General features: G+C 43.7%; 1 pseudogene; it reads left to right on the forward strand.

Moving 5' to 3' along the window:
* Nucleotides 1–4,341: 4,341 nt before the first annotated feature.
* LOC149313579 (mismatch repair endonuclease PMS2-like) lies at nucleotides 4,342–11,532 on the forward strand (annotated as a pseudogene).
* The last annotated feature ends 1,126 nt before the right edge of the window (nucleotides 11,533–12,658 follow it).

Consider the following 12,658-nt stretch of genomic DNA (forward strand, 5'->3'; position numbering starts at 1 on the left):
CTTCTTTTCTGTGGGGGGAAAGGGGCATGATATTTAGACAGCTCTGAGATGGCTATGTCACCCACCTCTTGCCAAGAAACGAGTTCAAATTCTGTTGTAAACTATCTAATGGCTAGACCAAAGACGACAAAACATTTTACTTGCAGTGGTATCCTCATCAACTGGGTACCATGGGATGAATTCTTCTCATGACCTGGACTATAAAGCACCATTCCATAGGATTACCGGATTAAAAACTGTACCTTTAATGGTTGTGTAAATGACAAAATTTCAGGTGTTGCTTGTCATGCAAAGAGGGAACCAGCAACATCTGCTGAAATTCCCTCTTCTATACAACCACTAAAAGTACATTAACTATAGAAAAGGATCTTTATTACAGCCATAGACCAGCACTGATAAAAAGAGAGAGAGAAAATAAAAGAAGGTAAAAACAGAATTTAAAACAGTAAAGTATCATTTCATTACATTAACTACCTCCAGTTTTCCATCTGGGAAGACTACTACTGTGCCACTAACCTAGATGACACAAGGCTCTCACTTCTCCATAAGAAGCATGGGTTTACATTGCTGTGAATGTTTTCAGCCTTCCTTTGGTGACACACACACACTTCCCTGGCTTTCCTCCTCTTGGCTGCTTTCTCCTGGGAAAGGCCAAGAGAAAGCCTTTGGGAGTGATGGAGGACATGCCCTGGAAAAGGAAGACATGGAATCAGACAGGCTTCTGGCCCCAGCCTCCTCCTTTCTCTCTCTCTCTCTTGTATGTCTGTGTCTGGCATCTTCAGAGGACGCTGGCATGGAAAGAGCGGGCATAGGGACTGTTCTTTATGGGGAAGGAAGGGGTGGCCAGGTTCCTCTGTGGACTCTTCTGCTCTTGAAGGGCAAAGGCTCAGGGGTAATGCTTCCTTCTCTGCTGGGAAGACCCCTGACTCTGGGTGGGTTTCATTTGCATTTGCTGGGTCTTGGTTTTGGTGTTTTTCAGGACTGGAGGACAAACTTTGCTCCAAAACACACTGCAGAAGTAATCCAGTCTGAGACCGCTTTAACTGCGCTGGCTCAATGCTAGGGAATTCTGGGAAATGTAGTTTCTTCTGGCCCCAGAGGTCCCTGACCCAGAAGGCTGAGTGTCTCACAAAACTACACTTCCCAGAATTCCCTAGCATTGAGCCAGGGCAGTTCAAGCAGTCTCAGTCTGGATTATTCCTGCAGTGTGTTTTGGACCTTTGCTTACTTTAAGGGTTTCCTCTTTCCTGGAGAAGTTGTCCAGGTGTTTGTGGAGTTCAATGGCTTCCCTCTGCATTCTGGCCTGAAAGTGGTTGCCATGGTCCAGAGGTTCAGTGTTTTATGCCCAGGACTGTTTATGACCTGTGCTGCTGCTGCTGCTGCTGCTGCTTTTTCTGGCTGACCCAGTCTGCAGGGTCTCTCATGCTCCTTCATTCAGAGACAGAGACCCAAAGGAAGGCGGTGGGAGGGGCCAAGGGCGGGGCCATGCAAATTTGGGACAGATGGGGAGAGAGGAGAAAATGTAATTCACCCAGTCTTGCAATTCCAGTGCGATGGCCAGACGGTGGCGCTGTTTCCTTGCCCCAAGCCTGACGCTCCGCCTCCCTCCCAGCAGCCATGGAACGGAGACAAGCAGCTAGTGCTACCCAAGGCTCAGAGGAGTAGTGGGTGGGCTTGAGGGCGGGGCCATGCAAATGTTGAACCAATAGGAAGGGAGGAGAACCCAAAGTCTCTCCTTGGGCCTAGAGACCCCCTGAAGGGGAGGCTGTGTGAGAAGGGGTATGGCTGGGGGTCGTGGAGAGGGCCAAGGGGGGAGGGGGAGCAGAGGGGGAGACAGGCGGAGGGAGGGCTGGGGGTCAGGCAAGGTCTCACTGTGACCTTGAAGGACCTCCCAAGGAGTGAGGTCTTTGGGCAGCAAAGCACTTGGTTAAGACTTTTATAGCTCTTCTTGGATGCTGTGAAAGTTGTTTTCTGAAACTCAAGTTTTTTTGTTTTTTTTCTGCTATGTTTATGGTAGTGCATAGCGCTTGGCTAGTTCTTCTCAGCCTTTTTGTATCTTGTTGCAGTGAAGAAGGCATCAGAGCCATGGCCCCACCAGCCTCCTTCCTTGGTCCTTTGCTTCCTGGTCTGTTCTTTGGGAGCCTGAGGGAGCCTTGGGCAAAGGCTTTGCAGAGTCCTCTCAGAGCAAAAGGGGGGAGGAGAAGGAGCCTCTGTGGATGATGGGCTCAAGAGTGGCTCAGCCATGCGCAGGAGGCCCTTGGAAGGAGACTTGGGATTATCTCCGCAGTGTGTTTTGGACCTTAGGACCACCTTCCCACTATGACTTAAAGCAAACTGCTGATCTCATTAATAATAATAAAAATAATAAGTGTAATGGCTTCTTTTTTGGCACAATTGTCATTCCTAGTAGTTTGCGCCGCTTCAAAATGCATGTCAATCACCTGTGCGTCATCAGTAATGTAAACAGCACCCCGGCTTGGGAACTATATTTATATATATATATATACACACATACACACATATATATTTAAAATGAATTGATAGAAGGTTAAGTCCATTGGCTTTGCAAGCACTTGCCTCAATATGAGTTGCATTGCATCGCCTGGGTAAATGCCAGTTGCAAAACCAATGAATTGAATCTTCTATCAATTTATATAAATACAGTGTTCCCAGGTTGCTGCTTTCATCACGGATGAGGAAGGAGCGAAGGCCAATCGCAAACCAGTTTAAAGGTAAATGGAAATGAGCCCTAGGTCTTCCTAAGGGGCCTCCTGCTCATGGCTGAGCCACTCTTGAGCCCATCATCCACAGAGAATCATTCTCCTCCTTCCTTTTCCTTGGCGAGGGGCTCCTGCAAAGCCCTTTGCCCAAGGCTCCCTCAAGGAAGGCACCAAGAGCAGGAAACAAAGGACCAAGGAGGCTGGTGGGGGCCATGGCTCTGCTGCCTTCTTCGCTGCAACAAGATACAAAAAGGCGGAGGAGCTTGAAAAATATATAGAAGAATTAAAAAGCCTGGACAAAATCTACCATAAAATTTCAAGACTAAAATTGTCTTCCACAGCTTCTTCCTCCCTTACTGTCAAGGACAATGCACCCTAACAATGCATGCTCACTTCCATTGCTGCCCAGAGGCCCCTCTCCTTGGGACGTCCTTTGAGGCCACAGTGAGACCTTGGCCTGCCCCAGCCCTCCTTCTGCCTGCCTCCCCCTCCAGCACCCTCCACCCTCGGCCCTCTCCACGCCCCCTGCCCTCACAGCCCCTCCTGGGGGACTCTGGGGCCCAGGAGTGGTTTTGGGGCTCTCCTCCCATCTCATTGGTCCAAGATTTGCATGGCCCCTCCCACCCTCTCTGCCCCCTCCCTGCTCTGTCTCTGGGAGGGAGGCGCGGCCTCAGCCTTGAGTCTAGGAGGAGGGAAGGAGGGAAGCAGCACCACCTGGAGGCCTACTTCCAGCCTTAACTGATAAAGGAGCAGTTTAGTAGGAGGTTTCTTTCTGTAAGGAGAACGGCTTCCAGGAGCGATTTCTTCCCTGCTATAGCCATGGAAGCCCACTCTGGGAGATCTTGGCCAAGTCACACTCTCTCAGCCTCAGGGGAAGGCAAGGGCAAGCCCCCTCTGAAGGGAATTAAGGTCTCAAGGCCTTAAGGCTGTCATAAAAAGTTCAAAATGTGACACACAACAACAACCACAACAACCACAAAGCCTGGAATGGGGACTCTTTGGGAAGCCCAAGTGTATAGGAACTGTGGCCCAGTCCCATTAGCTCCGTTGCATTACAGACTGAGTCTCCCTTATCCAAAACGCTTGGGAACAGAAGTGTTTGGGGTTCTGGTTTTGGGATATTTGCATATACATAATAAGATATCTTGAAAATGGGACCCTAAACATGAAATTCATTTGTGTTTTGTATACACTTTTCACACATAGGCCGAAGGTAATTTTACACGTAATATTTGTAATGGCTTTGTGTATGAAACACAGTTTGTGCAGCACACTGAACCACCAGAAAGCAAAGGTGCCATTCTCTTAGCCACCCATTTATTCTATCATTCATTTTATTTGTACCCACAATTTTGGATCCTGGAGTATTTTGCAATTCCAGATATGGGAGACTCAACCTGTATGTTATAATGGACAGTCAAAGGCATATAATAGGCATGTTTTCATCAAAGGGCGTCCGATGGTATTCAGTGGGGCATACAGCCAGGTTACTGCTTAATTATCGTGGGCATTAAATGAACCCACTTTTAATGGTTGCAGACCTTGGCCTGATTTCCGGGGCGTAAGCCAAACTGAATGTAACAGACAAAGCTCTGAATAGACATGCTTTGCATTGCATAGAATGAGGACAGTTGGTGCCAATACTGAGTGGTCATTGCAAGCCATTGTCTTCCTTTGCATCTCAGTTGGCACTAGACAGAGCCACAACTTGGATTTTTATTCACAACATAAAACCTTTCTTCTTTTAAAACGGGTTCAAAATGAGGCAGAAGCACCTGTATTGGAAACACGTGATTCCTTGTCTCAGAATCTGAGTGGAAATGCAAAAATCGCAATGACTGTGGCCAGATTTAGGGAGCCATTTTCTCTCCACCTTATAAAAAAGGCCACTGGTCAGAATGCTGGAAATCTCAAACAACAACGTCCTTCTTCCGAACAGCAAAAACTTCCAATATTCTTTACTGTTTTGGATTCCCCGGATAAAAAGACTGCCTCCAGCCAAATGGCCAAGGGTGGGAGTGAGATGGATTTAAGCAGGTGCGTACTTCACAGAAATCCCAAGGGATCAGCAGAAGATTTCTGGTTGCAGTAGTGCCTCAGCAGACTCAGATATGGGTCCAGGCCTCCAGAAATTGCTAGCTGTTTCAGTTGTGAAAGCATAGCTAGTTCCCCTGATTAAGGCATTTATCAAACGGGGGGTTTTCTAGCTCAGATCCAGGGCGAGTGTGAATCGAGTGATGCAAATTCACGTTATAACGTGAGTGTATTTTCACACCAGGTTGCTTTTAATGGGAGCCCCTTGCATGGCGCTTCTGCAATGCTCCCAGACTGAACCCTTGCTGGCTCCTCATTTTTGGGAGTCCGCTAGATAAGTGAGTTGACAGGATTCGCATTGAGGCTCGATTTGAATCCACTGCGGATTGGTCTGGTGTGGAATGCCAATTTGCTTATACTCTGGAACCCCTCCACAAAACCCCAGGTTGCAAATTTCCCATGATCTGGCGCTGCAATTTCCCCCCATTTCCTTCCGCTGGTCCTTTCCGTTTTCAAGTGAAGGGGGCAGGATGAAATTGCACTTGTTACTGTGTGCCTTCAAGTCATTTGCAACTAACAGCAACCTTAAGGCAAACTTCTCATGCGGTTTTCTTGAAAAGGCAACTGGGGGTGGGAAGTGATCCCCTCCATTAGCGCTGAGGCAAGGCATGTTTCACGTTATTATTATTATTATTATTATTATTATTATTATTATTACGTTATAACATAATCCAGTTTTTTATCCAGCCGCTTCACTCCAGAAGCTTAAAAGGCCGTGACCTTTTCAGAGCCCCACTGAGCATGCGCAAGGCTGCCTATTCAAATCTTTCAATTCGCATGGTATGGTCTGGTGTGGTAATACAATGTGCACTCACTCCAGTTTGCATGAATCCGCATCGCATGATTCAGACTGACTCTGCAACCCCTCAATTTAGAAGGACAACCTGGTGTGAAAACACATTCACGTTATAATGTGAATCTGCATCACTCGATTCACACTCACCCTGGATCTGAGCTGGTAAAAACCCCGTTTGATAAGGGCCAAAGAATTCCAAGTTCCTGAAGAAGAAATTCAGAGTGAATCTTCTTTGGGAACAGAATGTGACTCAAACCAAAGCCAATGGAGTGCCTTGTCCCAGCAATTCCACCGTTCATCCCCCAAAGCGAAACGCTTGATGATCAGCTCTCCTCTCTCTCACAGGGATCCAGTTTGTGGGAAGAAAAGGACATTTGGAAGGCTGTGGTTCTTTCTCAATATGGAATCCCAATGGAAATAACAAAGAGAACTGTGCTACCGAACTTCTCTCTGAGTATCCTGAGAGACAGAGTGAAGAAGCAGCAAGAGAGGAAAGCTGAAATACTAAATTACAGAAAATTTAGGGCAAAAATTAGTCCAGGAGAAAATAAAACAGCAGAGGATGAATTAGGGGGAAAAAATCATAAGGTATTTGTGCTTGTCTATTAATTTCTCTGTTTGCAAAATAAGAGTACAACCCTGGTTTTGGGTGTATGTGCAGATGAGTACTGAAGAAGGTTTGAGAATACAGTGGACCTTTGGTATCTACTAGGCTTTGGTTCCAAGACACTCTGTGGATACCAAAATCCATGGATGCTCCAGTCCGATTAAATACAATGAGGTAGTAAAGTGGTATCCCGGATATAAAATAGCAAATCAAGGTTTGCTTTATAGAATTTATTTTGTTCACAGTATTTTCAAACCATGGATGGTTGAATCCATGGATGAAAAATCTGCGGATATAGAGGGCTGATTGTAATAAGTCTGGAATTTTGGTTCTGGATAAAAAAAATCATCTCCCATTCAGTGAAACGGTTTGCTTTCTGTCTGCTGTGAGCCATAGCTTCCTATCCTCTGGGTTTCAAAGTCCTTCTGACTCTCCATTAAGAGGGGCTTCCCTTCTTTTTCAGGGTGAGGGATATACTGAGAATTTTCATATATGAAATATTTATTAAAAAGGGAGAACCTCTACACTTCTGTTATAAATTTTATAACCTCCTTTTTTGTTTTCCACCAATATACAGTAAAGAGATGTTTGCAAAAATGGATATCGCTGGCCAGTTTAATTTAGGATTCATAATAGCCAAGCTGAACTCAGACCTCTTTCTAATCGGTCAACATGCTTCTGATGAGAAATACAATTTTGAGCAATTACAAGAGCAGACTATTCTACAGGGAGAGAAGCTAATCTCGTTAGTCTTTCCTAGGAGACTAAAGGGTCTGAGAAGGTGAGGGATAGTTAGTTTCACACAAAGTAAAGTCCATCCATTGGTATTAGCCTTGTTGCTTCTTACAGTCTGGTGTATCTTCCTTGTAGCTGCTCTGGATGTAACCCTGCAGGCAAGCAGATATAAATATTGAACATTGCCACTAAGCTTTAGCTGAAAGACCTTATCTCCCTGTAAGAGCCAGCCCAAGTTTTAAGGTCTTTGGTCTCAGTTTTAGGACTGAGGCTTTCTCTCAGTCTTACCGCCATCACAAGGTCATTTGAGGAGGACCTGCGAGAGAGCCTTCTCAGTGGCTGCTCCCAGATTGTGGAAGCTCCTCTATGTAAAATCTGTGTAAAAGGAAATAGTTTGTGGTGGGGTTGTGTTTATCTATTTATTATGATCTATATATTTACATTATTCTAATCTGCTTTTTAATCATTTTTAAAACTAGAAGAGTATTTAAATATGTTTCACTGTAAACTGTAATAAATGTCTTTGGAGGAGATGTGGTTCTCCCAGAATGATTCTGGAGAAAAGTGGCAGTGTGATCTCGCTGACTTCAGATATGACTGTACTGTTTGGTCTCTTGGACTGTTTCAGGCCTCGGAATCTAAATTTAATTGTTGTAAGTGAGAGTATCTTGATAGAAAACCTGATTTTGATTTTGTCATTGATGAAAATGGTAAGTTCCTATCTAAATTTCTTACTATTTGCTTACTTGCTTTAGTGAGACTGGAATTATAGTCACCTCAAGGATGCAACCTTCCTGCCTCCAAGACCTTCTGTCCATCTGGCTACTTCCTCTCAGACATAATGTACCTAATGAAACTGTAAAGACTTTCAGAAATATATGATGTTTTAATCTGATATTAAAGGGGGAAAGTCAACTCTGTCCACTACTCTTGTATGGTTAGTTCCTTCAAATCACCTAATTTGTTGCATCTGACCCCAAGTCAAGAATCTGCTTCATAGGCTTCATTTGCTTCATTGTTTCATATGCAAGGGGTTGGAGGAACACACTGGACCTGCAATGGGATACTGGACAGCTATACTATGGCGGGTTACAGACCGCCGAAAAGCGGCGGTCTGCTGCTGCCGCCGATTGCTGCATTCGGGAACTGCAGCAGCCAAACGATGCAGTTCCCGGACGCAGCAAAGAAGGAGCGCGAAAATCGCACTCCTTCCTGTGCCCCGGAAGAGACGCCGCGAGGTGCTAGTCGCGCACTCACGGCGTCACTTCCGCTGCGCAACATGTGGACGCAGAGCAGCCACCTCCATTTCTTACGGCCGCCGCCATTTCTTATGGACTCAGTCCGTGCTAGGGTTAGGGGCGTCTGGAAGAGACGCCCCTTTCTAACCCTAGCACGGACTGAGTCCGTCCTAGGGTGCCTGTCTGTAACGGGCCTACATTTGTCCCACCATCACTCTTCCATTTTGGCTGTGATGCTTTGTTTCATCCCCAAAATAATCTCTGGCACCGCCAAAGCTTCAGAAGCAGGCTCAATCTGTCTTAGTTCTTATATCTCCCCAGCTGTCCAGTCCCAGATGAATTTTATTGCTAAACCAGAAATAATGAGAAAGCCCCATCTGAGCCATAAAAATGTGCAGCAAAATGGCCAAGAGCAAAGCAACTCAGGATCTGAGGGTGGAGTCGGTCATTTTGAGGTTAAACAACAAAAAATTGAACCCACATTTTGGATGGCTGGGATCCCTTGGTGGGATGTACATACCTGAATTATGCCAGGATCTGATATCTACCCAGAGCTTTTTTTCAAGTAAACTATTTCCATTCCCTTCACTGGGCAGAAATTTATGTCAGTGTAACGCTTCTGCACATACCGAGTTTTTCAAACCCATTAAAATGAATGGGGCAAGAATACCCCCAAGCTCTATGGATGAGCTGGAACCATGGACTGTTGAATAGTGACCCAGTTGCCACTTCTTAAAAGGTTTAATTTTCCAACTTCCAGCGGAGTTACCATGTACTATGAGTCCTAGTAATAGTTGCTTCTCTGTCAGCCTATATGTCTGTTTTTGCTGTTTAAGAAATCAGTTTTGGAAATCTGAGAAAGGAACTAGCCTCTCTCTCTCTCTCTCTTTCTCTTTCTCTCTCTTGTTTTCTTTCTTTCTTTTTCCCTTTTTTGCTAGTTTGTCCTTCAGTTTACATTTGAATAGGGTTGGAGGCCAGTCACTATATTATACCTGAAAAAGCTTGGGAAAGCAATTGGTATTCAGATTTGGCACAAACTAGTCATTACAGGTCTTTCATCCATTCTGGTTACATGGATGAAACACATCACAAAGGAGTGAATCCTGTGCTGTTAGTAAAACTTAAACCAGTCTTAAGAGCAAAGTACCTGTGACATTTATGTGTAACAGGAAATGTATTACCTTACTACCTCTTTTCTCATTCTTTGTCATCTCAACCAGTGAATTCACACTTATAATTTGTATTTCAAAGACATGTGTAAACTCCTGATGAAAAGCCATGATTTATCTCAGGAGGAGCTGGGGATGAAATTTCTATTTTGGACAAGATAGCCGTAAGGAACAAGAACTGAAACCATTATGTTTCCTCTTTCCCTTGAAGCAGCTTCATGACCAAAACTGCTATTACTTCTGTCAGGCCATCTGATCTCAATGCTAATGGTGGGCTTTTTGATAGATCATTTTGATCAGCAGCTGTTTCAGCTCTTCTTCTGAGTTAAATAAATCTTAATCCTTAGAAGACAACAAAATCACCAAAAATAATCCTCAAATCAAAGTAAAAACGAAACAGTCCTCTTAATCACACACACCTCTGTACTCACCGTTTATGTTTGGATACCCTTTGCTACATTAAGAGCATGAAACGTTAAATTTAAATATTCCCATTTGGGATTTAGATTGCAAGTGGGGACACTGTAGCATAAATGTCAAAACTTATATGTATTGTTATAAAAAGTAAAATTTCTCTCCAACCCTTAACAATGATAAAGTGTTTTTAAATAATTGTTGTAAAATCTTTCAGCTCCTGTAACCCAAAGAGTGAAGCTAATTTCTTTGCCAATGAAAAAAACCTGGACTTTTGGTCCAGAAGATAGAAAAGAGTTAATCTTCATGTTAAGCGATTGCCCAGGAGCGATGTGCAGAGCTTCCAGAATAAGACAAATGTTTGCTTCTCGCAACTGTAGAAAGTCTGTAAGTACTGTATTTGCTTTACATGGTCCTCAGGAATAGACTGTATACTTTCTGTATGGCTGATTTTTTATAATGTATATTGGCAGTGTGGGGAAAAAATGTGGAAGGATAAATGACACACGGGATAAAGGAACATACAAAGAGAAACCAAGGGCCCACTGTACTCCTAATATCCAACCAATAAATCAAACTACATTTCCAAATACAAACTAATGGTGGCATAGCCTAAGGTCAAAGCAGGAGAAGCTCCCCATTCTATCACTACTGGAAGAGGTGTCCCTCTGGGAACACAGGCCATCGAAGTTGTTGTCCGTTTGTGGCACTGGCCGTACGCCTTCAGAGATCTTCAAAGGTCTGCCAAGCTTTCTGAGGAGTGAAAGCAGTTATTCTGTTTACCAAGATTCAGTTCCCTTGAAGTCACACACTTGTTGGGGAGAATTATTTTGTGACAAGCAGAGTTGTGAGGACATGTGTTGCAATTATTAGGGTGCCAAGAAGCCCTTATCTCTAGTCATGCATCTGCTAATGGATTGACATTTTCAAATATATCTCAGTTTATCTCTTTCCCTTTTTTAAAGATGACCCTTTGGCCGCATTTTAACTAAGGTGGCAAACCTATGTTAGGCTGTAGCACTGCAGACTGTTTGTAGCTTTCCCAAGTATAGATGTTCCTGCCTACCATGAGTAAGTCCTTGCAGATAGAAGGGTAGGCTGCAAGCGTTTCCAGACGTTCTCATGTTTTGTGTCTAAGAATTTGTTTTGGTAGGGAGAAATTCTCAAGTATGTAAGTCTCTTTCTGCAGTCCTAAAGCAAATATGCTGTGGCCTCTAGATACTGAATAAAGGGATGTAGAGAGATCTTGTAGCACCTTTGAGACTAACTGAAAGAAAGAATGTGAAGTCGAAAGCTTTCATTGCCGGCATCCATAAATTTTTGTGGGGTTTTTAGGCTGAAGTTGGTAGCCACAGATGCTGGCAAAACGCCAGGAATAAACTCTTCTGAAACATAGCCATATTGCGCCAAAACCCTACAAAAATCTATGAAAGAACTAATTGACATCATGAGCTTTCGTAGACTTCAGTCTGCTTCCTCAGATGCTTTTGGGATGTTCCTTTTAAGAGTAAAAAAGGGTAATTACAGTATCACATAACTGAATTAAATTGCAAGAGAATAGTACTCCTTGTTTTTCCTTCCACAGGTGATGGTTGGAACAGCACTTAATGCGAATGAGATGAAGAAACTCATAACTCACATGGGTGAGATTGAGCTTCCTTGGAACTGTCCCCATGGAAAACCCACAGTAAGGCAAATAGCCAATCTAGACCTGATTTCACAAGAATCACAAGCGGTCTCTTTTTGGATTTCATTGTGAATGCAATCCTGTAGAATCCTGCTTGATCATGAAACTCTCATTTCTGACTCAGGGACAGCTCAGGTTGCTGTTTTGTGTTGTCAAAAAACACTGCGTTATCAAATGCGCAGCCAGTGGCAATAGTGACGCACAAAGATATTCGTGAATGAATTGTGCCTGACATCTGTCTTCCTTGCAGTATTTCAGGCTGCGTCCTCAGATCTCAAAGTGACATCCGCAAAGATTGAAAGTTTTCTTCCCTGGAGCCAGAACTGGCTGAAGTGGCATTTCTGCCTTTGGAGAACATACGACTTTGAAGACCTGTGGATAGAAACTGTATTCCTTCGCGCAAAGGTTTTGCCCAATCACAGTTGCTTTCTCCCTTTTCCATATGTGAAAAGAGAAGACAAGAAGTGATAGCAGACAATGTAGAGGTATGAGAACTGGAGAAGATTATGAGCCTGGAAAGGGAGCCAATAGTGTTTTCTCTTTGGTTTTTCTACAGTAACTCAACATGTCTTCAACTTTTCCGCTCTGGTCGGAGTGAACCATGTTCCAGTCTTTGTTCTGAGGGAATGGGTCAGTAGCACCTTCATGCTTTCATAGGTGCATTGCTCTGGTAACATACTATTTCTTTGATCAGATATTCTGTGTATACAAGGAATTACTTGTTTATACAATTCTCACAACTTGGGTGACCCCATGTTTTTATATTAGATAATTTTTTTAAATGTGTGTGTGTGTAATGTGTGTGTGTGTGTACATATGTGTGCATTAAATATTTTTATATTTGTCTTCATTTTACCTCTATGGCTGTATTACTTTCAACCATGGGATTCTAGAAACTATGGAGATTGAAACCTTAGACCTTTTTTACCCCATATTAAACACAGTTTTAGGAAGGTTTTCATAACAAGGGTTCGTTCAATTAATGTGGACACTGCAGTCCAAAAAGACCAGTAAGGGCCAGAGTTGCCCATCTCTGTCCTAAAACAGAGGCTCTTAAACCCATTATGAGTGTGAACAAGGTTTGTAAGCGTTATTTGATTCTGCCCCAGCTGCTCACTCCTCACACCAAGAAATGGTGAAGCAGGTGTGGTTCCTCATTCCTTGCCAGCTACTGTATACACTTATGTAGAAGTCTAAA

Source organism: Sceloporus occidentalis, unplaced genomic scaffold (assembly GCF_023333645.1).
Source record: "Sceloporus occidentalis isolate IW3139 unplaced genomic scaffold, rSceOcc1.0.p SCAF_4, whole genome shotgun sequence".
NCBI lineage: Eukaryota > Metazoa > Chordata > Lepidosauria > Squamata > Phrynosomatidae > Sceloporus > Sceloporus occidentalis.